The 25,793-nt window shown below is 42.6% G+C and overlaps 1 non-coding gene across 1 annotated transcript; it reads left to right on the top strand.

Moving 5' to 3' along the window:
• The first annotated feature begins 24,693 nt into the window (after positions 1-24,693).
• On the top strand, positions 24,694-24,765 carry trnag-ucc (transfer RNA glycine (anticodon UCC)). Its single transcript has one exon. It is a non-coding gene; the product is annotated as a tRNA-Gly (tRNA).
• The last annotated feature ends 1,028 nt before the right edge of the window (positions 24,766-25,793 follow it).

The raw sequence follows: 25,793 nt of genomic DNA, 5'->3' as shown, positions 1-25,793 counted from the left end.
GATGACACTAATCAGCTTGGTATGGCTCCTGCTCTGCCCAAGACCACAAGGAACTACGAAAAATTGTGAATGTAGCCCAATCCATCAAGCAAACCAGCCTCCCATCCATTGACCCTGTCTACACTTCCCGCTGTCTCAGCAAAGCAGCCAGCATAATTAAGGATCCCACGCAATCTAGACATTCTCTCTTCCAACTTTTCCTGTTGGAAAAAGATACAGAAGTCTGAGATCACGTCCTAACCAACTCAAGAACAACTTCTTCCCTGCTGCTGACAGACTTTTGAATGGTTTAACCTTGCATTAAATTGATCTTTCTCTGCACCGTGGCTAAGACTGCAACAGTACATTCTGCACTGTCTTGTTTCCTTCTCTTTGAACTATATGTTTTATCTGTATGGTGCGCAAGAAACAAAACTTTTCACAGTATGCTAATACATGTGACAACAATAAATCAAATCAAATCAGATGATAAAAATGGATTATAGCACAAAATGTTGTTATCTTGAATGACCAATGTAATGTTGAGTATTATGGGATAAGAATAATAAATATAGCTAATTAATATACTAATTACCAAAACACGTTCATGTTACAGAAATAAAATTACCAGAGTTCCATTGTCAATATTGATAAGCAACAGTTAGATACAGCAGTATAATTAATGGTTGTGTAATAATTTAGACCTGGACGAATAATCCATAACAATGAACTGAAATTCCATCATGCCATTTGAAGAATTTTAATTCGGTTCTTTAAATAATACAGAATAAAAAATTAGCATCAGTAATATTGACTGTGAAATTGGCTATGCTAAAATTGCCCCTTAATGTTCTGGAATGCTTACGTTAGAGGGATTAGTGGGTAAAATATGTAGGGGTATGGGGGTGGGACCTGGGTGGGATTCTGATCGGTGCAGACTCGATGGGCCAAAGGGCCTCTTTCTGCACTGTGGGGTTCTATGATTCTATGATTCAAACCCCCAAGATTATCATAAAAATTCATCTAGCTTATTAATATCCTTTCAGAAAGGAAACCTGTGGTCCTTATCCAGGCTCATCCAGACCCTGTGCAATTTGGTTGATTCTTAAATGTCCTTTGAAATGGCTTAGCAAGTTACTCAGTTATTTAAAGATGGGCAGAAGATGCTTGACTTGCTGGTGACATCCATGTCAGTTGAATGAATAATTAAAACTCCATACCTTCCGCACACATTTGGAAACAGCCTTTGTAGCCTAAGCTGAGATTAGGTGGGATGCACTTTGGCACAGTTGTTAGCATTGCTGCTTCACAGTGCCAGGGTCCCAGGTTCCAATCCCACATTGGGTCACTGTCTGTGCAGAGTCTGCACATTCTCCCCATGTCTGCATGGGTTTCCTACGATTTCCTCCCACAGTCCGAAAGACGTGCTGGTTAGGTGCATTGGCCATGCTAAATTCGCCCTCTATGTACCCAAACAGGTGCTGGAGTGTGATGACTAGAGGATTTTCACAGTAACTTCAATGCAATGTTGGTGTAAGCCTAATTGTGACGAGAATAAATAAACTTTAAAGATATGTGATTGCTTGTGGATATCAAAAATGAGGGGGAATAATTATAGTATATGTACTCCACACCATCATCATGCATTGAATTTTATTAATTATTGCTGGAACTGTTTCAGAGGAACAAATTGGGTCAAGTAGATTAAGTGTCAGTTAGGGAACATGCAGGGCACAGTGATTATAGCATCATAAACTTTGGATACATAAAAGACAATCCAGGAATCAAGTAGTTAATTGGGGAGGACCAACTTCATTGGGGCGAGAACAACTTTCCATATTGTTGGGAAGATGTCAGTGTTGTAGCTGTACTCGAACAGTTTGACAAGAGACGCGGCAAGTTTTGGGGCACAAGTGCTCAGTGCTATAGCTGGAATATTGTCAAACCCATGGCCTTTGCTGCATCCAATGTTTTCAGCTGTTTCTTGATATCATATGGAGTGAATCAAATTGAATGAAGACTGATACCTGTGATGCTGGGGACCTCCCGAGGATACGAAATGGATCATCCACTCTGCACCTCTTGCTGACCGATCTTGCGAATGCTTCAGCTTTACCTTTTGCGTTGATGCTTTGAGCTCCTTTATCATCAAGGATGGGGATATTTGGGAGCTTCTTCCTCCACCAGTGCGTTGGTTAATTGTCCATCATCATTCACAACTCAATATGTCAGGACTGCAGAGCTTCAATCTGATCATTTGATTCATCTCCACGAGAACTTTGCGGTGGTCACTCCTACCACGACTGTCACGGACAGATGCATTTGCGGCAGGCAGTTTGATGAAGTTGAGATCAAGACCATTTTCTCTTCATGTTGGTTTACTCACTGCCTGCCACTTGCCCAGTTCAGTAGTTATTCTGGTGAATTATTCTGGTGCAGATGGAGGAGGAGAAAGTGGGTTCCCGGACACGCGTCCTTTGTTTGAATAGAGGGAAATACGGTAGGATGAGAGAAGAATTGGCGAATGTGGACTGGGAGAGCGCGTTGGAGGGAGGGTCTGTTGAGGAGCAGTGGAGGATCTTTAAGGAGATCTTTCTTGGTGCTCAACGGAAATTTATTCCGATGGTCAAAAAGGATAGTAGGAGGAGAGGTAATAAGCCGTGGATAACAAAGGAGGTGAAGGAAAGTGTTAAACTAAAAGCGGAGGAATTTAGAGTAGCTAAGAGTAGTGGGCGAGAAGAGGATTGGGATACCTGTGATACTGTGTACTGTGATACCTGTGATGCTGGGGACCTCCCGAGGATACGAAATGGATCATCCACTCTGCACCTCTTGCTGACCGATCTTGCGAATGCTTCAGCTTTACCTTTTGCGCTGATGCTTTGAGCTCCTTTATCATCAAGGATGGGGATATTTGGGAGCTTCTTCCTCCACCAGTGCGTTGGTTAATTGTCCATCATCATTCACAACTCAATATGTCAGGATACACAGATACCACAACAAAGATTGACAAAGAAGTTGATAAGGAAGGGTAGGAGAAACTATGAAGCTGGGCTAGCGCTTAATATAAAAAAGGATAGCAAGAGTTTTTATAAATATATAAAAAGGAAGAGGCTGGCTAGGGTGAATGTTGGTCCTTTAGAGGATGAGAAAGGGGACCTAGTGGTAGGGGATGGGGATATGGCTAAGGTATTGAATAACTTTTTTGTTTCTGTCTTCACGGAGGAGGACGTGAATAATTTGCCGGGTGTTAGCGATAGAAAGGTGGTAGGACTGGAGGGTCTTAATGACATTACTGTTACTAGAAAGGCGGTGCTCGACAGACTGGAGGGGCTGATTGTGGACAAGTCCCCAGGACCGGATGGAATGCATCCGAGAGTTCTGAAAGAAATGGCGGAGGTGATAGTGGATGCCTTGGTGGTTATTTTCCAAACGTCGCTGGATTCCGGGGAAGTGCCGGATGATTGGAAAACGGCTAATGTTACGCCGTTGCTTAAGAAGGGTGCCAGGCAAAAGGCGGGGAATTATAGGCCGGTTAGTTTAACGTCTGTGGTAGGTAAAATGTTAGAATCTGTCATTAAGGAGGAAATTGCAAGGCATCTTGGAGGGAATTGCTTGATAGAGCAGACGCAGCACGGTTTCATTAAAGGGAAGTCGTGTCTGACAAATTTACTGGAGTTCTATGAGGATGTGTCTAGGGCGGTGGATAGAGGAGAGCCGGTGGATGTGGTCTTTCTTGATTTTCAGAAGGCGTTTGACAAAGTGCCTCACAAGAGGTTATTGCAGAAGGTCGAGGGACATGGAGTTGGGGGTAGGGTGTTAGCGTGGATAGAGGATTGGTTGTCAAATAGGAGGCAGAGAGTGGGGGTCAACGGGTGCTATTCGGATTGGCGGATGGTGACTAGTGGAGTGCCCCAGGGGTCGGTGCTGGGGCCTCAGCTTTTTACCATTTATATAGATGATCTGGAGGAGGGAACCGAGTGTAGAGTGTCGAAATTTGCTGATGACACCAAGATTGGGGGAACGGCAAATTGTGCGGAGGGTGTGGAGAGTCTGCAGAAGGATCTAGATAGGCTGGGCGAATGGGCCAGGAAATGGCAAATGGAATTTAATGTTGGCAAGTGTGAGGTGGTCCACTTTGGTAGGAAAAATGGTAGGAATGACTATTACTTACGGGGCGAAAAACTGCAGCAGGCGACGGTGCAGAGGGACCTCAGGGTCCTTGTGCATGAGTCGCAAAAACCCAGCTTGCAGGTGCAGCAGGTGGTCAGGAAGGCGAATGGGATGCTGGCCTTCATAGCGAGGGGGATTGAATATAAAAGTAGGGAGGTCTTGCTGCAGCTGTATAGGGCATTGGTGAGGCCGCAACTGGAGTACTGTGTGCATTTTTGGGCGCCGCACCTGCGCAAAGATATTTTGGCCTTGGAGGGAGTGCAGAGGAGGTTTACTAGGCTGATACCGGAGTTGAGGGGGTTGAGCTATGAGGAGAGGCTGAATAAACTGGGCTTGTACTCGTTAGAGTTTAGAAGAATGAGAGGAGATCTCATTGAGACGTATAAGATGATGAATGGGATGGATAGGATAGAGGTGGAAAGACTCTTCCCGCTCAAAAAAGACAATAGGACTAGGGGGCACAGCCTCAAGATAAAGGGGGGGCGGTTTAGAACGGAGTTGAGGAGGAACTTCTTCACTCAAAGGGTGGTGAATCTCTGGAATTCTCTGCCCGTTGAAGTGGTGGAGGCTGCCTCGCTAAATATTTTTAAGACGCGGGTTGATGGGTTTTTGATAGGAGAGGGGATTAAGGGTTATGGGGAGAGGGCGGGAAAGTGGAACTGAGCAGCGACAGATCAGCCATGATCTTATTGAATGGCGGGGCAGGCTCGAAGGGCTGGATGGCCTACTCCTGCTCCTATTTCTTATGTTCTTATGTTCTTATGTCCTTCAGAACACTTTAACTTGAGAGTGTGGGGGGAGACAGATTCAATCGAGGCCTTCAAAAGAGAATTAGGGAAGGAGCCGAGGAGAAAGCATTTGCAAGGGCACAGGGAAAAGGTGACTAAGACTATATAGGTTGTTCTTCTAAAGGGCTGGCATGGACACAATGGGCTGAATGACCATCTTGTGTGCTGTAGCCAATTTATAATTCTATTTTGATGATAAAAAAATTAAGATTGTTACAACATTGGCAACATTCAACTTAGATGGAAACTATATAGGGGTCTGTGTTAACTTTAAAAAAAGGTGGCAGGTTTTCAAAAGATCTGAAAAGATCTTCAAAAGATGCTTTGCACTGTATAATTTGGAATTATATTCATCTTCTATTCATATTGCAATTAAGTACAGTCATTCTGTAAATAACTGCAAAATCATTACATTGCAAATTCTAATATACAAACATTGTCATTTGTTGATGTTACAGATTCTGATGTAAAGGCACCAATTGGATGCAAAGTGAGCAATTTATTTTAATTACAATTACATCATGTAGTATGATCAAAAAAATAAAATTTACATTAACATTATTAGCCATTATATCAATAGGACATCAATATTCCTCACAATACAAGTGAATGTATTCTAAAGTATAACCATTAGTTTATAGGGGTCTCCATGAGCCAGGCAACAAGCAGTAGCATCATCAAACAATGAACTGTTTATTGTCCAGCTGGTTCCTTCTGGTGCTGTTTATAGAGGGGTTATTTGGACCAGAACATTGGAAGGTCTTTAACATCTACCACAACAGGTGGGTGTAACATCTTATCTGAAGGACAGCACCTTCAGAAGCATAGTTCTCTGTCACCAGAGCATTGAAGGTCAATCTAGGTTATGTGCTTAGTTTTAGAGTTTATCATAGGATCCCAACAATGTTGAAAGAGGCCATTCGGACTATCAACTCTGCATAGATCACAACCCCTCCCAGCCCCTATCCCCGTAATCCCAATTATTTACCCTCCTAGTCCCCCAGACACTAAGTGGCAAATTAGCATGGTCAATCAACCTAACCCGTACATCTTTGGAAGGAAGGAAGCCAGAGCGCACAGAGGGAACGCATGCAGACATGAGGACAATGTGCAAACTCCACACAGTGACCCAAGCCAGGAATTGAACTCAGGTCCCTGGCACTGTGAGGCTGCAGCGCTAACCACTGTGCCACCGTTCTGTCCAAACCTCATTGGCCAGGATTTTAGTATTATTGTGGAGGTCCTGAAGTCAGGCGGAAAGGCCTATCACCAGCATGCACATTTGGGCAGTAGGACGTTTCCCCCCGCCACCTCTCCCCGCCCCCTTTTATAGGTGGAAGTCAATTAAGTGGCTGCTGGTGCATTAAGGACAGTGACCTGTATCCAGATACTGCTACTCCATAGAGTCATAGGCCACAGGAATTGGAGCAGGAGAGGGGTGGAGCATGGGAAGATCCATTGATATCAGACGGGATTTTACAGATTCGGGACAAGCAAGACCATAAAATCCTGCCCATAAAGTTTTACAGCACAAAAGGAGGCTCTTCGACCCATCTCCAGAGGAGCCTGCAGCACTAACAGGAGTAGTGGCTGCTGCTGAGGCAGGCTGGAGACCTAGGGTGGGATCTTATGACCTCACTCGAGTGAGATGATAAAATCTCACCGAGACCAATGGAGAATTCTGATCAGCAAGCCTCACCCGCCCTGATTCCGAGACGGAAAAGGCAGTAAAATTGTTGTGGATTCTACTGAAATAAGGAAGAATGATGGTTAATACAAGAGTTTTTATTTCTAATTTCTATGCTATAATATTTTCCCTTCAAGAAGTTTGCTATTTTTATAAATGCAGCTCTGCTGAAATGAATGAAGTAAAACATAATCTGCCATTGGAGCTAATGTGCCCTTAAGTGCCAATTACCCTTACCTGACTTATTCCAAAGTGATTTGCCATCAAATGAAATTATGAATTGTGTGAGAGATTTCTTTTAAATGGCAGAAACACAAAAAAAAATCCCTTAAGTGTCATCTAAAGGGTTATCAACCGAAATATGGGAAAACAAACATTATTGCACACTGCTAAATTAACGCAAGTCAAAGCTGAACTGGTGTGTGACATGCCATATTGGAATAAGAAGCAACATTTGTCTCAATATGTGCTGAGGGTCAGAATTAAAAGGGCTTCATACAATTATTTATTTATCCATATTGCTTTGAAACCCGATGACATGTAAAGCAGACTTTGGGGCGGCACAGCAGCACAGTGGTTAGCACTGCTGCTTCACAGCTCCAGGGACCTGGGTTCAATTCCCCGGCTTGGGTCACTGCCTGTGTGGAGTTTGCACATTCTCCCCATGTCTGTGTGGGTTTCCTCCGGGTACTCCAGTTTCCTCCCACAGTCCAAAGATGCGCGGGTTAGGTTGATTGACCATGCAAAATTGTCCCTTAGTGTCCTGAGATGCATAGGTTAGAGGGATTAGTGGGTAAATATGTTGGGATATGGGTGTCGGGCCTGGGTGGGATTGTAGTCAGTGCAGACCCAATGGGCTGAATGGCCTCTCTCTGTACTGTAGGGATTCTGTGATTCTGGGTTAAAGATTACACGCACTTCTTTCAATTCATTCTGACACTTTAGTACCTTTAAAGGGAGATGATGGTATAATGGTAATGTCATTGACTCCATACCAGAGGCCCAGGTTAATGCTCTGGTAACATGGGTTCAAATCCCACCATGTGGAATTTCAATTCAATTCATTAACTTTGGAATTGAAAGCTAGCTTCAGTAATGGTGGCCATAAAGCTATCATTGATTGTAGCAAATACTCAACTGATGTCTTTGGGGAAGTGAATCTTCCATCCTTAGTCTGGTCTGACCTACATATGGACGTGAGGAGGAATTCTTTCAGTCACAGGATGATGGATCTGTGGAACACTTTATCCTAGAGGGCTGTGGAAGCTATCATTGAGTCTGTTCAATCTATGGTGGGATTCTCCAACTTTGTTGGTGGTTTTCCCACTGCAAGCAATAATGGGAGATTTGGCGTTTAACCAAAACTCCATTCACTGTAGAGGCAACGGTGAATCCCAGTCATGGACGAGGTCAGAGGTCAGTAGATTTCTAGATACCAACAACATTGATGGGGATGTTGTGGGAAGATGGGGTGAGGGAGAAAAGCGCCCACTCCTGCCTCTATACACCTACATCATTGTGATTGACTCTTAACTGCCCTAAGAAAAGGTCTAGAAAGCCGCTCAGTTCAATCAGGATTGGATAACAAATGCTGGCCATGTCAGAGACACTCCACATGCCATGAAAAAGCTTAAGGGAACAACTGACAGACATGAAGATCATTGAAGCCAAATTCTCTGACCAAATGCATTTTAATTTCAAAATCAAATCTTACTGAAGACATGGTGGAGTGGGTGGGATTTTTTCTCTCCCACCTGCCATTGGAATCATAGTAGTTGTGTGGGGGAGTGGGACGGGGGTGATGAAAATGGATCCTGAAAAGGTCCATTGACCTTGGGTGAAATTTTCCAGTTTTGGGGTGAGTGTGGTCAGAAAATCCTACCCACGAAGTTTGGAGAACTTATTTCCAATAGTTCAGACTGTGCATAAATAAACATGTTGAATGTAATCAATTCTATTCAAAGCATAGAAGAATGTTGAATACTTAAGGCCCTGATTTTAGCTCTCACAGCCTGGCTGAAGATATCTGATCTTGTCGGCAGTTTTGGATACAGACAACACTTTAATAGCTGTTGACTTGGGTACAAATAGCACTTAAACCCAAAGTACTCTACTTCCAAGCTTTAATAACTTGTGCACAAGTGAGAACACAAAGCAAAGCAAAGCATTGTAAGGTGTTCTGCTGATTCATACAGAAAATGCAATAGTTATAGTGAATGACATCAAAGGAGGAATGAGCAACTTTTTAAACATTTATTTGAATACATATCTATCAGTTGTAGCATAGCTTTTTGCCCTTTATTATCCAATAGAAAACTGTCCCCTGCCAATCATTCATTGGCGTAATATGTCCCCATATCTTGCTCCTTGGTATTTTGTTATGAAAATATCTTACTTTCCATCCTCTGGAGAAGACTGGGAACGGGATGTTTACAGGAATTACACAAGATGAAGATTAGCCGTTTATCCTGAATACGCCAGCATTGGTTTCACAAAGGCCTCGTATGTTGATAAACATTTTCCACTACTTGACAGAGCTTTTTGATAATTACGGAACTTTAATTTTCACGGTTGTTTATAACCTAACTTCCATAATCCAGCTGCCTTTATACTGTGTCACAAGGTTAATCTGGTCTTTGAAGAATGCAAGCATTTCTGCCACACCTCCCCAGGTTCTCATTACCTGTCCCTCCTTTAAAATATTGGCTCTCATGCTAGGTTGTCATTGTCAACAGAAACAATTGAAATTTGTGGCATGTTGGGTCAGAGCAGCTTTCAGATCTGTTGCTTGATTTCTTTTGGTTTTACCTGTGGCGAGTTCTTCATTCAGCTCCCCAGACCAACATGATTGGTATAAGGTTTGGCCTTCAGGCAGAGTCTTCGGGGTTAAGTGGTGACAGGGAGGAGGGGAGGGTGAGGGGTGTCACAGTGCACACTGGCAGTGTGGGTTGTGACCACACCCCTCCCCTCCCCACCTTTCCCCAGCATCATGTGATTTACCATGAATAGACCAAATGGTAGTCAGAAAGCAGGCTCGCAAATTGGCTGCAGCTGAGGGCCAAGAGGAAGCTCAGAAAGCGGTTAAACCTAAAGTTCAGGTAAATCTGAGAGAGAGAGATGGCAGTTCCATTTTCAATGGTCGCGCCACCACTAACCAGAAGGAAAAAACAGTAAAAACAGTAAGAAGTCTCGTCCAAGCTGGTCTTGCACACCTTAAAATGGAAAATAGCAAAAACTGGGAAATTAGAATGCTGGTCTGCACTTTTTTTTGCCAGTGAAAATGAAGAAGGCATCCATCTACAGGCTGGCCTGTCACTGCAGCAAGCAGTTTGGAAAGTTTGCAAAGCCTGCTTGGAGTGCTGAAGCCCAACCAAAAGGACTGATCCATGCTCTGGGGTGCTGTAGCCCAACAGGAGAACCACAGCTTGCTTCATATATTACAGCCGGAATTCTCCAGAGTCGTACACTCCACTCCCACTGCCAGCGAGAACTGAGAGTTTGGCGCTCAGCCAAATCTCCAGTCACAGCAGCGGGACTGGAGAATCCCAGCCACAGGCGAGGTAGAAGAATTCCAGTCTAGACCTTGACTAACCTTTTAATTCCCTTAACTGTTGCCTGCCTGAGCTCTGACGAAGGGTCATCCAGACTTGAAATGTTGGTTCTATTCTCTCCCCACAGATGCTGTCGGACCTGCTGAGATTTTCCAGCATTATCTGTTTTTATTTCAGATTCCAGCAGCTGCAGTATTTTGCTTTTCATAGAATCCATTCAGTGCAGGAAAAGACCATTCAACCTATTAAGCCTGCACCAATGACAATCCCACCCAGGTCCTATTCCTGTAACCCCATGCATTTAACCTGTGAATCCCCCTTGACACTAAGGGTCAATTTAGCATGGCCAATTAACCTAACCTGCATGTCTTTGGACTATGGGGGGAAAGCGAAGCACCCGGTGGAAACCCATGCGGACATGGGGAGAACATGCAAACTCCACACAGTCAGTGACCCAAGGCCAGAATTGATCTCTGGCACCATGAGGCAGCAGTGCTAACCACTGTGCCACTGTGCCACATATATTGGCAAGAATTCTGCCCTCTGTCTTGTAAATTCCCTGAAACAGTGTTTATCAATCTCAGATACAAACCCAGGGTGAAAGATATTCCTGTAACAATTTGATTCCAGTGCAAAGAAATTAAGATATACCTAGGGAACTTTGGAAATGATGTTTGCAAATCCAAAGACTTGTGGCATGTATGAATGGGTGATCTACATTGCTGTTAGATTATTGCTGTCAGTTCTGGTGCATGCACTAATTTTTTAGACAAATATTAAAATCTAAATGAAGCTGGATGTATGTACTCTGCTAGTTTGGGCTAAGAATATAATACATCATGTCAGAGCTGTAGAAAACCTATTTATCAAGAAAATGTAATTCAACTAGATATATAAAAAGGCATATTTTTCACTGTCCGTGCACAATAGCATTTGGCAGCATCTTGAGTTTGAACCTATGCCATAACTAGGGTCCATGTATACATGTGCGTAAAAAATGATTACCCCCGCCTGTCAGTAAACCTCCATCCCTTTGAATAACTTGTTCCTCACCTGTCACTGACCCACTTCAACACTACGCACATGAACAGAAATGAAAATAATCAGACTTGCTCTCGACCGGTGCCCACCTGTCAGCGAGCGTCAGCCGGACCAGCTGATTCCCAGTGTTCTTTCTCCGAACAAGTATCTCCATCTCAAAGTCATCAGTGTCAGTTGGATACCTTTTGTGGGAAGTGGAAATCTGACCCTTGTTTGCTTTCCATTTCTCATCTTCACTCAGCCAGACAGCAATGCTTAAGGAGATTGTCAAAGTCCTACAGTGACACTATCACCTCCCTGATTCTTCTCCACACCTCGCTCTGTGAAAGGGATTATTAACAACAAAAGCTTGGCTAAAAACTTCCTAGATATTAAAACAAGTCACCACACAGTGAGTGCTGGCACTTTTTCAGCACCATTCTGTAAATTGATTTTTTTTGTTATTATGCAAATAACTTAGCACTCAACAAACAATACTTTTCCCATTATAAGGGTGGCATGGGTGACACAGTAGTTAGCACTGCTGCCTCACAGCGCTGCTGACTGGGGTTCAATTCTGGCCTCAGGTCATTGCTGTGTGGAGTTTGCATATTCTTCCCGTGTCTGTGTGGATTTCCTCCGGGTGCTCCGGTCTCCTCCCATAGTCCAAAGATGTGCGGGTTAGGGTTGATTGGCCATGCTAAGTTGGCCCTAGTGTCAAGGGGAATTCGCAGAGTAAATATGAGGGGTTACAGGAGTAGGGCCTGCGTGGGATTATGGTTGGTGTAGACTCGATGGGCCAAATTGTGCACTGCAGGGATTCTATGAATTTGATAATTTTGTACACAACGGACCCAAATCTCTGGGTTGTCCATAAGGTGGGTGGCAGGGTGGCACGTTGGTAAGCACTGCTGTCTCACAGCACCAGGAACCCAAAATTATCAGGACCTGTATCGAAGCCCGCGTGGTGCAGATCCCACTAGGGAGGTCGGTGAATAGTGGGAGGAAATTGAGTTGAGCTTCAAGCCCATTCATCACATTTGAAAGAGACAATTTGAAAAATTGTCAAGTTCTCACCCACTCTGGCCAGGAAACCAAGAGCATCGTAACAGGTTTGGCAATTGACGCAAAATCCAATTTTTGCCCAATGCCCGATTCTCTGTGTCAATGTGATTCCCACCATTAACAAGCGGGCCAGGGGAATAGCCCCCATCCCCCTCCCCACGTTTTTCTATCCTTTGAATAAATGTTTGATAACATAACAAGAAGAAAGAATGGCATTTATAGAGGATTCCTCATGTTCTCAAGACAGTTCTAAGTGTTTTACAGCTAATTAAGTCCATTAAATTTAGCCATGATTGTAATGTAGGAAGTGGGGCAGTGAATGTGCACTCAGCAAGGTGCCACACACTGCAATACGATAATGACAGGATAATGTTTTTAATTTTGCAGGTTGATGGAGGTTTATTGGCTACACGGGAGAATCCCTTTGCCCCGCTTCAAAATAGAATTTGGGAGTCTTTTCCATTAAGGTGAAAGTCCAGATAGGGCCTTGGTTTAATGGCTTATCCAAAATGCTGCCAAGTCCAATGGTGCAACATTCCCTCAGTAATATCAGTCTAGATTATGTGCAAACGTGATAAACGTGACATGGAGATACCAGCGTTGGACTGAGATGGGTTGAGGAAGAAGTCTCACAACACCAGGTTCAAGTCCAACAGGTTTATTTGGAATCACGAGCTTTCAGACCGCTGCTCCTTCATCAGGTGAAGGAAATAAACCTGCTGGACTTTAACCTGGTGTGGTGGGACTTCTTACTAATACCACTAAGACACAGCTGACACTATAATTATATGCACCATCTGCAAACAAATGAAAGTGATACGTCCATGCTGCACCCCAGTAACAAAGGACAGCCTTGAGAAAAATGGTTGTGTTTTTTCAATAAAAGAACCATGCACAGAATTTGGAGTGCTTGTGAATATGCAGTGCCAGGGCATTCTTGTCCGTTATGCCTTTATCAGCATTAATTTCAAAATGTGATCTATGCACATTCCTATGAAGCATTTACATTGATGGACATAGTATCTGATATACGTTCATGGCACATTTGGAGTTATGCCCAAACTTTCTTGCCCTCATATTGAAGCAATATGAAATGGCCGAAAAATGTTGCCTCACACAGTGAGTGATAACCACCTAATTGGGTTTTCTTCTCCATGTAAGATTAGCATAGCAAGTGTGTTGGTCTATTCACCTCATGCTGTAAATAGGAGACAGAAGTGTCAAAAATTATCAAGAGATCTTCTTTGAAAATCTTACCTTGGAGTCCTTTGATGTTTCCATAATCGGCACTGTCTCTTTCGTAAAGATTTGCTTTGAAAAATATTCTTTGATACATTGAGGAGTAATAACATTGAGGTGCAGATAAATTAATCCAACTGAAATTTTTCCCTCTCTAATAGCACTATGAATGTATTCATATCACATGGGCTGCAGTGGCTCAATTCACCGACTCAGCGGCACTTAGGAATGGACAACAAATGCTGACCATGACAAGAATCCCATAAAGAATAGAAAAAATGAGTTTATCCAAAAATAAACATTTTCCACACTGAAAATGAGTCTTAGAAAAATGTAATTAACTACTTCCTAGGTATACGTAAGTGGTATCAGTCAGTTTCTTAGTAATGGAAAATTACATTCAATTTTTTTAAAGATGTACCTCATAGAAGATATCATAGAATCCCTATAGTGCAGAAAGAGGCCATTTGGCCCATCAAGTCTGCACCAACCACAATCCTACCCAGTCCCTGTCCCCATATCCCTACATATTTACCCACTAATCTACACATCTCAGGACATTAAGGAGCAATTTTAGAATGGCCCATCAACTTACCCTGCACATCTTTGGTATCTATTAGTATCCTTGTGGTCAAAGGATTGAATTTAACTTTCAGGATGGGATTTTCCAGCTGCACTCACTCCAAAGCTAGAAAATTGCTCCTGAGGTCAATGGACTTTTGTGTGATTCCAGTGGCAGGCGGGACGGGAAAACCTTTCCCCTTACAGTCTCCTCGAAGGTCTGCAAATTATTACAGTTACTGGAAAATCTTAATACTGATTCATTTACCCTGTTGATATGGCCAGTTTTGTTGTGAGGCTTGCTCCTAGATGGGATGCAATTTTCTAGCCTTTCTTGCAGGCAAGATCTTCCGGTCCCACCGAAAACAACAACTCCATCCCCGACAATCCCCCTCTTCCAAAAAAATGCCGATGCCCCATCAGCAGGACAGGCAAATCACACAAAATGCTGTGGACACTGGCGGGAGTGGAAAATCCCACCAGTGGACAATGGTGAACCACCTCTCCCATTGGGAAACACGCCATGAGAAGGTTAGAAAATCCTACCCATGATGTTTTAAAAGTTAATGCAACAAATTGCAAAATCCGATTTGCTGAGAAAGAGTAGGACTATCTTGAAAGAACTTTAATTTATGTAAGACATCACATACTGAGAATATCTCAAAGTACTTGACGACACCTCTATTACTTTTGCCGTACCCAAATTTTGTTACAGGGCCAAAATAGCACACAATTCATGCAAGGCAAACAACAAATAAATATGCAGATAAATCAGGGATTGACCAAGATAGTGGGAAATCTCCCTGCCATTTTTTTGAAGAATACGCTGCCTCTTCTGTATTTTATTTTATAATTCTCCGTCAATCTTTCATCTTCTTCCAGGGGGGCAGAATGGCCTTGCCCATTCTTCTCAAAAAGTGACACCCCCAACAATGAAGAGCTCCCTCATACGACATTGTGTGCTCAACTCTAAAACGGCGGCACAGTGGTGAGCACTGCTGCCTCACGGCACCAAGAACCCAGGTTCAATTCCGGTCTCAGGTATCCACCTGCATGGAGTTTGCACATTCTTCCCATGTCTGCGTGGATTTTCTCCAAGTGCTTCGGTTTCCTCCCATACTTGAAAGATGTGCACTTTAAGTTATTTGGCCATGTTAAATTGCCACTTAGTGTCAAGGGGATTAGCAGAGTAAATAAGTAGGGTTACAGGAATAGGCCCTGGGTGAGTGGGATTGTTGTCGATGAGCCAAATGGCCTCCCTGTAGGGATTCTATAAAATTCTAATTCACAATACTCAACTCCAAAAGGCAAAAGTGCTACTACAAAAAATACAAAACAACAATGTTCACCAAATAAAGGTTAAGTCACATGTACCCAGTGTAAATTACTAAATGAGCTATATTATAAAATCCTACTGTGTAGAAGGAGACCATTCAGCCCATTGAGTCCGCACTGACCACAATCCCACCCAGATCCCATCCCCATAACCCCATACATTTATCCTAGCTAACCCCCTGACACTAAGGCGAAATTTAGTATGGCTAATCCAACTAATGTGCACATATTTGGACTGTGGGAGGAAACTACAGCACCTGGAGGAACCCATGCAGACACGGGGAGAGAGAATGTGCAAACTCCACAGAGACAGCGACCCAAGCCCGGATTCCTGTCGTTGTGAGGCAGTAGTGCTAACCATTGTGCCATCGTGCTGCCCTATCACATTGGTCAATGGCGTGCCATCAGCCTTTGCTTTCTTAGCAGCATTGTGTCATTTTCTATTTTCTTATTCCTAGGATGAAATCAGGAGGCACCTTTTCACACAATGGATTCGAGAAATGTGGAATTCTCTCCTGCAAATAGATGTGAGATGCTGGTACAATTGTAGTATCCATGATTGAGATTGATTGAATTTTTACTCGGCAGGAGTATCAAGGGATACCTGTCTGGAGCAAAGTTGTGTTAATGGAGCCAGAGTTCAAATCAACCAAGACCTATTTGAAAGGCACATCAGCATTACAGGGTGGAATAGCTTACTCTGACTCTAATATTGAAGCAGGATAAGGAATTTGCTTTGTTTGGAAAGGTAAATCTGTCACAATTAAATGTGTCACAATTTAAAAGTGCACAAACGTCATAAAGTGGATTAAATGGACAGATTTTTATTGATATCAGTACTATTTGCATGCTGATACCAAGCTCATGTCATCTTTTAATTTCACAAGACTAACAAAGTATGCACACATTATTGTTCCAGATTCTGCCCTGGGGCATGCAAAAACACTTGCTGAAGAGTGAGAGCAGCATTAAACACACCCAAATTGTTCTGCTGATTTGTCAAAGCAGGTTAAGACTGGAGTCCATTCTAATTCCTTAGTCAGGGTAAATTCATGCCAGCAGATATTATTCCAGTAAGCTACTTGCCTGCTTTCTGTTGATTTCTATCCAATTCTCAGATGGATTTGGATTTAAGAACCATGATGAATGTTTTTTAAGTCACTTACCTGCAAACAGGGGAGTCCGGCCGGAGTTTTACCGTCCCGCCCGTTACTGGAATTGGAGCAGGCAAAAGAAAGGTCTGTTGACCTTGGGCAGGATTTTATGGTTTTGGGACAAGTGAGGCCATAAAATCCTGCCCCTTGAGTCTATAGGCTCCTGTTAGATCTTGAATGTCCCTCACATCACCAACAGAAAACCAAATGGCCTGTCTGCTTCGGTTATTTTCCAAGAATTATGGCATGGGTGGAATAGTGGCTTGCACTGCTACCTGCCAGCATGAGGGACACTATTCAACTCCAGCCTTGGGTCACTAACTGTATGAAGTTTGCATATTCTCTCCGTTTCTGCATGGGCTTCCTCCGGGTGCTCCGGTTTCCTCCCAAAGTCTGAAGATGTACAGGTTAAGTGGATTGGCTATGCAAATTGCCCCTTGGTGTTCAAAGATGCGTAAATTAGATGTATTCACAATTGTGAATGCATAGGAATACAGGGATAGAGTGGGTGGGTGGGCCTGGGTAAGATGCTCTTTTGGAGTGCAGATTAAATGGGTGGAATGGTCCGAACGGTCGTTTATGGTTAAAATGGGCCAAACAGCACTTGTTTTGTGCATTAAGCCATTTATAATTGGCAAATTAAACTTACGATCCATTCATTTCAACTTTCGAGTTTGCTGAGAATTTGAAAACACATTCAATTATCCAAATAAAACTACCTGGGAAGCAGATTGATACCTTGAAATGAACCTCTTTTAATATTAACATTGGGCTACTGAAAGGTGAAACTTACCTTCTGGGCTGGATAGCTGCCTGCAAAAACTATCAGACAATCTGGTGCATTATCATTCATTCCTGCAAAAGCCCCACTTGATTAATTAATTTCAGATGAAGGAACATCAACTCAAAAATCTCTTCAGTATGACATTTACTTCCGGACAATTTATTATTTTGGACAGTGAAGTTCATTGCAATTGCAACCTAGGAGGCTGTGCATGTATGAGGATTGTCAACTTTCAACAGACACGTTCTGAGTGTCCCAGAATGGAAGATGAATCTACCAAGTACTGTTGCCAAACCCAAGGAGAATTGTTTGGCCTATGGTTTTCACTGGTGTGCACGCTCCTTTGCTAATTTGATTTTTCTTCCGAGCAGGGCCGTTGAAGAAAGCCTGAAGTATATTTAGTCAGACTGCAGAAAGTAAGAGTTAAATTGGAAGCTTTTTTTAAATTTCCGGAACTGCATCTCTTTCATTTAAGGTGAGAAGTTCCAGGGCGGAATCTAATCAGTATTCACAGCAGTGGGATATTCCCATCCTATTGCAATGAATGAAGATTTGGCTGACTACCAAATTCTCCGACCCTGGTGCAGCAGGAATGTGGGGTCAATGGAAGGTAAGATTGCGCCCCAATTGTATATTGAGCTGAGTGAGAGGGGTTCGCTGGAGATTGTTCATTGAAATGCTCCAAGCTTTAGGTAAAGTTAACTTAGTCACAGATGACCATTAGTTGCTCCCTTCCATTTGAGGGGAACAGCTGACTGGTGGTGATTTTAACCTGAGAATTACCGCCCTTTAGGTGAGAGGCAACTTTGAGATCTTCGTGAATAACATCAGCCAGTACGGGGATTGACCCGTGCTGTTGTCATCACATTGCATCATGAAACAAACCGCCCAGCCAACTGACCCAACCGATTAACCCTTAAGTTTTATATTATGGTCAAATCATCTTAACATCTTTTCCAGTAGGGCTCGATGGATGGCAAGACAAATTTATTTTAGAAACTTAACTGTCAGAGGCAAACTAAGTGATCAATAAGGGATGCTGTAAAAGGGAGGCACTAAGCTTTTTTAATGATCTATAAGTTGTACCATTCTAATGAACTGGTATTCAAAGACAAATTGCTCAGTCCTACAGGTAGTTGTATGTTGTCCACTTCTGAGGATATTTCAGCATGTTGCTCCCTGAATTTCAGCATGGATAGCTGCCTGCAAAAACTATCAGACAATCTGGTGCATTATCATTCATTCCTGCAAAAGCCCCACTTGATTAATTAATTTCAGATGAAGGAACATCAACTCAAAAATCTCTTCAGTATGAAATTTACTTCCGGACAATTTATTATTTTGGACAGTGAAGTTCATTGCAATTGCAACCTAGGAGGCTGTGCATGTATGAGGATTGTCAACTGCAGTTGAGTGGCTCATCACCAGAGTCAATTGGTTCCCATTGCTGCTGACCAGGTTGCCACCAAACCTGCCCGTCCGACTGCAGTACAAGCTCACTGAGGTGGGTACACATCAGTGAGCCCACCCCAGTGACACCTTTCCAAATTTCCTCTTGCCTGGTCTCCAAAGTTGCCCCTGCAGCCCCGCAGGGGAAAAATAATCCGGGCATATTGTCAGCTCTGCAGCATTCCTGCCGTGGTAACAGAGGACTGCAAAGTGAATCTTCACCATTGCTGGGCTTTATTTGCACATCTGTGAAGAATACAAACCTTTATATTCACAGAGAAAAGAGCTTCCATTCACAATATTCAGCTGCTTTGTGATCACCAGTGTGGTTTCTAATCATCTGAGCAGCATCTTAAATTGTTTTAACCCTGCTAATTGGGATTCCAATGATAATTTGCGCAAAGAGATTTTTTACTGGTGCATGGCTATTAAGTAATAAATTTAACTATGAAGATTGGTTTTACACAATACCATTTGCTGCTTTACAAAGGACACAAATGATGATATGGTAATCTGGTGACCATTCCCAAAAGTGAAATCAACATTGCTAACTAGTACCAGAGGCGAGTGCACCTTTTCCATTTCGAAACCGCTCAGGTTTTTAAGTGAGGACTATAATTTAGACAAAAAATAAACATACCACATAGTATTATGATAGCTAAAGGATTGACATAGAAATAGTTCCTTTCTATGTCAATCCTTTAGCTATCATGATGCTATGTGGTGTAGTTTTTTTTTGTCTAAACTGTTTCTCCTGGCTGTCTTCACTTGCGAAAATCTCCACAATTCCTGTATCTTTGACTCTTCATTGCTTTCTCTAGTTGGGACAACTACAATATTAAAGGAGGTATGTAAATACAGGTTATTGGAAAACCAATGCCCAATTTTCCGATCTTTTATGTCCCGTTACTGTTGCCAGTGAGAATGGAGAATTGGAGGCTCAGCCAAAACTCTGGTCACTGAAGCGGGACGGAGAATCCAAGCCACGGGCAAGGCCCGAGAATTCCAATCCAAAACTTTCAGAACATGAGTTTAGGAGGATGAGGGGAGGGATTGCATTGAAACTTACAGAATATTGAAAGGCCTGAATAGAGTGGACATGGGGAAAATTAATAGGAAAGAGTAAGATCTGAGAGCACAACCTCGGACTAAAGAGGCAACCCTTTAGAACTGAGATGAAGAGGAATTTCTTCAGCCAGTGGGTGGTGCATCTATGGATTCATTGCTACAAAAGGCTGTGCAGGCCAGATCATTGAATGTATTGAAAGCAGAGGTAGATAGGTTCTTAATTGATAAAGGGATCAAAGGTTACGGGGAAAGGCGGGAGAATGGGGTTGAGATACTCATCAGTCATGATTGCATGGCAAAGCAGACCTGATAGGCCTAATGGCCTCATCCTGCTACAATCTTATGAAATGAAAGAAGTCTCACAACACCAGCTTAAAGTCCAACAGGTTTATTTGTAGCACTTGCTGCAAATAAACCTGTTGCACTGTAAGCTGGTGTTGTGAGACTTCTTTCTGTTTTTACCCCAGTCCAACGCTGGCATCTCCACATCATGACTATCTTATGAAACCATAACTGTAAGCAAGGCAGAAAGATAACTTATGTCCACACTTCTGTAGATTTTTCTTTCAATGCGTCATATATAAATAATATCAACAACAAAAGTATGTGTTGAAATAGCACATTTAACAAAATGAAAACATCCCAAGGCAAAACATGGGAAAAGATTTGACACTGAGCCAGTCAGATAAGTGACCAAAAGCTTGTGTTTTAAATTCAGTAGAAACCTGTGACTCTTAAAAAGAAATTTAAACACCCAATTAACCAAAATAATTATGCCGCATGATTTCATATTTTAAATGAAAGATTCTGCGCACAATAGATAAACAAAGCAATTGCTACATATCATAAACATAAATTTAAACCCCCAAAACTTCAATAGCACACACCTTCTTCCATTTTTATTTTCACCCAAGAGTTTTCCTATACTTTACAGAATTTTGACGGTTCCTTCATTTTTCCCAGAAACAAGCCAAGGTATGCCGTAGCTTTTAGGAATTCACTTTGATTTTCCTTAGTGTACCTGTTTTCCTTCAAGGCATGGTTTTTTTTTAGGGGGGAGGGTTGTCCTTCCATTAGCATCTGGCTAAGGGAGCTTCCAACTCTCCTTAGGCATCTCATGATTGTGGTGGATTCCCCAGTTCATGCATGGAACTCACTGAACTCTTACTGAGTGACTCCACATCAGAAAACCCCTTTAGTTTCTGGTAGTGTGCTGCTACTGGTCTACAGCTCCTGGAAGATTCCCTCTCACTGTACTTGTGAGACAGATACAAAACTGGTTATAAGCTGAATTTGACTATCTTTCTGTTGGCAGCCTTTTGTTTTGACTCTAGTGGCTACCATTTATAAACGGAACATTTCTTTGAGAAATCCCAGCAATAAACCGAAACAAAAGAAACACCTTTCTGAAACTGATCTCCATAGTAATGTGATATCCTTAGGATTGAAATTTAAGAAATTTAAGCTAATGATCTTACTATTTTACTTAAATAAATTCTGTCTACACTTTCTGCTGCCTCAGCAAAACAGCCAGCATAATTAAGGACCCCACGCACCCCGGACATTCTCTCTTCCACCTTCCTCCATTGGGGAAAAAGGTACAAAAGTCTGAGGTCACGTACAACTGACTCAAAAATAGCTTCTTCCCTGCTGCTGTCAGGCTTTTGAATGGACCAACCTTGCATTAAGTTGATCTTCCTCTACACCCTAGCTATGACTGTAACACTACAGTCTGCACTCTCTCGTTTCCTTCTCTATGAACGGTATGCTTTGTCTGTATAGCGCTCAAGAAACAATACTTTTCACTGTATGTTAATACATGTGACAATAATAAATCAAATCAAAATTGAATCAAAATCTTAAACCTGTCCTTTAATCTGAATACTATAGGGATATATTAAGATCTCATTTATTAGTTGCTTTCAAAGCTTACTTTGATCTGGGATACCATATGAATAATTTATGGCTACAACTTTCTGCTCTCATTTTAATCGTGCATGAATGGTGATGATAGTGGAAAATTCCACAGGAGGCCCAAATTTTGTTTCACACCAATCTAAAAGCAATTATCCCCACCAGAGACGTAATAGTACTCCCAATGATCAACATCTGGAACCCATTTTCATCAGCTTGAAGCTAATTATCAGACCTCGCATCCTCCCAGTTACAATGTCCTCTCATGGTAGCGTAAGGACATGCCGCCATGAATTACAACTGGTTTCCCATAGCATGCACCTCTCCAGCAGAACCCGCCGGAGGAGCACCGATGAGTGCATCGCTAAGGTGGGTGAAGATCAGTCCCAGGCAGTATCTAGGTACTGCCATGGAGCTCTGTCCCTGAATAGCCCCCGGCACTGTCCGGGCACTCCCCACACTGTTCCCATACTTAAATAGGTAGGCGCGAATCAAAATCAACAACTTGTCCACTATTTAAGATAAATAATTAAGAGTCAGGGAGGAAACCGGAGCATCTGGAGGAAACCCATGCAGACACGGGGAGAATGTGCCAACTCCACACAGATAGTGACCCAAGTTGGGAATCAAACCCGGGTCCCTGGTGCTGTGAGGCAGTGGTTTTAACAACTGTGCCACCGTGCCGTCCTACAATTATGTAATGACACTTCATGGAAAATCTTTTGCCATCATATCTGTTAATCATTTAAAATAGGTAACCTTTGAAAATAGTAAGACTGATTTTTATCCTTAACTTCTGAAACCATCTTAATGATAAAGACAAAATGATGTTGTCTTGTAACATTGCTTTCTAATAGGTGTTCGATTACATGGGTTTGACTGCAGAGCTTCAACAATTCTCTTGCAAAAAGAGGGAAAACACGAGGAATTTGAAAAATAAAGGAAAATGAGTGAGACTGTGAGCAAAGTTGGAAAATGACAGAGAAAAAATAAGAGGGAAAAAAATCCCATTAACTCCCTCTCCATATTTGACCTGTCTGTTGTTCCTCTGACTTCCTCCTGTTGTCTGACTATTTTTGTCCAATCTTACTGAATGGTTGAATGATGGCGTAGTTACTGGTCTAATGATGCACGGGTGTTCAAATCTCACCACTGCCAATCAGTAATTTAAATTCAATTAATTAAATAAAAGACCTGCAATAAAATCATCGCGAATATTGTCCATGAATCTACCCCTTGTAAAGACCCAACTAGTTCGCTGATGATCTGTAAGGATGAAGAACTTGCTGTTGTGACCCAGTTCGAACTTTATGTAATTCCAAATAGTAACAGCAATGTGGGTGGCCCTTCAATGATGAAGCAATTGACTCAGTTATGCTCAGGAAATTAGTACATTAGGGATGGCATCAAATGCTGGCCTTATCAGCAATGCTTACATCCATCAATGAATAGAAAAGTGCTTATTTATCTTTTAATTTACAGTTCTGACAAAGGATACATTTTTGTTGTTCTCAAGCAGGAAGCTAGATTCACAAAACAATCAAAGAATGGAATAATTCAATTCTGTCTGTCAGATTCCATTGCAATTTTTAATACATTAATTTATACAGGATGTGGGCATCGCTCGCCAGGCCAGCATTTATTGCCAGTCCCCAACTACCCTTCATTTTAGAGGGCATTTGAGAGTCAATCACATTGCTGTGGATCCAGAGTCAATGTTAGTCAGATCAGGTGGGACCCGGGTTCGATTCCGATCTAGGTGACTGCTTGTATGGAATTTGTATGTTCTGCTTGGGTTTCCTCCGGATGCTCTGGTTTCCTCCCACACTCCAAAGATGTGTGGGTTAGGTTGAATGACCATGCTAAATTGCCCATTAGTGTCAAGGGGACTAGCAGGGTAAATACCTGATGTCGTGGGTAGGGCATGGGTTGGATTTTTATCAGTGCAAGCTTGATGGGCCAAATGGCCTCCTTCTGTGCTGTAGGGATTCTATGATGCTAATGATTCAAGCCTACAATCGCAGGATAAATGTATTCCAGCTAACCAACAGATGGGTCTAAGGGAGGAAATAACTATTTAGGCTCTGTAGTCTGTATTTTTAAAGGGCTGTCTTACTTTAGCACTCATAGAATCATGGAATTCTACAGTGCAGGAGGAGGTCATTCAGCCCATCGAGTTTGCACTGAACACTATCCCACCCAGGCCCTATTCCCATAATCCCATGCATTTACCCTAGCAAGTACCCCTGATACAAAGGGGCAATTTAGCATGGCCAATCCATCTAACGTGCACATCTTTGGAGTGTGGGAGTAAGTCAGAACACCCTAAGGGAACTCATGCAGACACGGGGAGAATGTGCAAACTTCACACAGACAATGACCCAAGCTGGGAATCGAACCCAGGTCCATGGTGCTGTGAGGCAGCGGTACTAACCACTGTGTCACCGTGCTGCCCCATACTCCTGGTACGGTGATACACTGCAGCCAGGTCCTTGGAACAATGTTGCTAACATTGACTTTCTTTAATTACTCCTGGCTGATTAGACAGGATACTTAATGCTGATTAGAGGAGAACAGAGTTTCTCATTTTAATACTTAATTTGCTCTACGAGCATCTCCACAGCTGAAGTGGAGAGTTAGGGGGAGTTTCTGGATAATATCATGCAGTCTGCAGCTTCAATAGTTCACTCCCCATCGAGCTCAGTGGAAAAGTAGTAGGCCATTAAACCCCTTGAGCTTAGTTAATGGGAACATGATTGATCTGCAGGCCCAATCAGTAGGCTTTTGCAAATTGCATCTCCCTTTCAAGTGTCTAAGGATGTCTTGAAGTAGTCACGCCATTGGATTTTCCAATTCCCCAGTGGGTGAGTCACCTATGAGGAGCATGATACATTCCTGATGTTTGTTTTTTTTTGTGTTAGAGCAAGCTATGGTGGTATAGTGGTAAGTATAGCTGCCTTCCAAGCAGTTAACCTGGGTTCGATTCCCGGCCATCGCATTCCAGATGTAACCTGCCGTTCATGCCACGTTCCCACTGCAACGAGATCAGATCAAATCTCCATTCACTGCAGCAGGATGGGAAAATCCCACTAGCATGAATAGTGAGAAGATATTTTAAAAAAAGAGGGAATGATTCTCCCAGGCAACTGCGGTCATTTGTAGCACAGTGGACTGGGAGAATCACCCCTTGGTTTTTTAAATATGCTAATATCAGTAAAAGTTGGTGAATATAAGGCAGCATTTCTCATTGTATGGTCAAAGGCTGGAATCTATCATCATTCACTCTTATTGTGTCGTGATTTGGTTTAAAGTTTATTTATTAGTGTCACAAATAGGCTTATATTAACACTGCAACAAAGTTACAATGAAAATCCCCAAGTCGCCACACTCCGGCACTTGTTCGCGTACACTGAAGGAAAATTATGCACCTAACCAGCACATCTTTCGGACTGTGAGTGGAAACCGGAGCACTCGGAGAAAACCCACGCAGACGTGGGGCGATAGTGAGATCCTCATAGACAGTGACCCAAGCTGAGAATCGAACCTGGGTCCCAAGTGTGGTGAGGCAGCAGCGCTAACCACAGTGCCGCACCATGTGTGGGCAGGGAGGAGGCAGGGAGGAGGAAGTGGGGTGGTGGCAGAGGAAAAATCTTGAAATCGTAGAAACTGGTAACTTTGGATCCTTTGCATTCTCGTGTTAAGAAGATTTTCATCCAAATATCTCCTTTTCTAAGGGCACCATTCCAAATAATTTAGTCTTGCTCTTGTATCCTTTTAGTAGCTCATTCAGTTTAATAGGCCAGATTTTATTGGTGTCCATCACGGTAAAACGCTTTTGGCTGCAAGTCACATGCAGATTCCAGAGGCAAGTATCCTGAAGTGAATTTTGACAATCAATATGAGAAAACATGACAAGGTATTGCCACAATGCAGTGGCTTTGAACCAGCATCAATGTAACTGCAACCCCATAAAAATATGCAAAATGCACTGCTAAAGAGGCTTTTAATGGTAGCAATTTAGTCACC

Source organism: Carcharhinus amblyrhynchos, chromosome 14 (genome assembly GCF_965287045.1).
Source record: "Carcharhinus amblyrhynchos chromosome 14, sCarAmb.v2.hapA, whole genome shotgun sequence".
Classification (NCBI taxonomy): domain Eukaryota; kingdom Metazoa; phylum Chordata; class Chondrichthyes; order Carcharhiniformes; family Carcharhinidae; genus Carcharhinus; species Carcharhinus amblyrhynchos.
The sequence above is the reverse complement of the archived record's forward strand: the minus strand, read 5'-3'. Positions and strand labels throughout refer to the sequence as shown.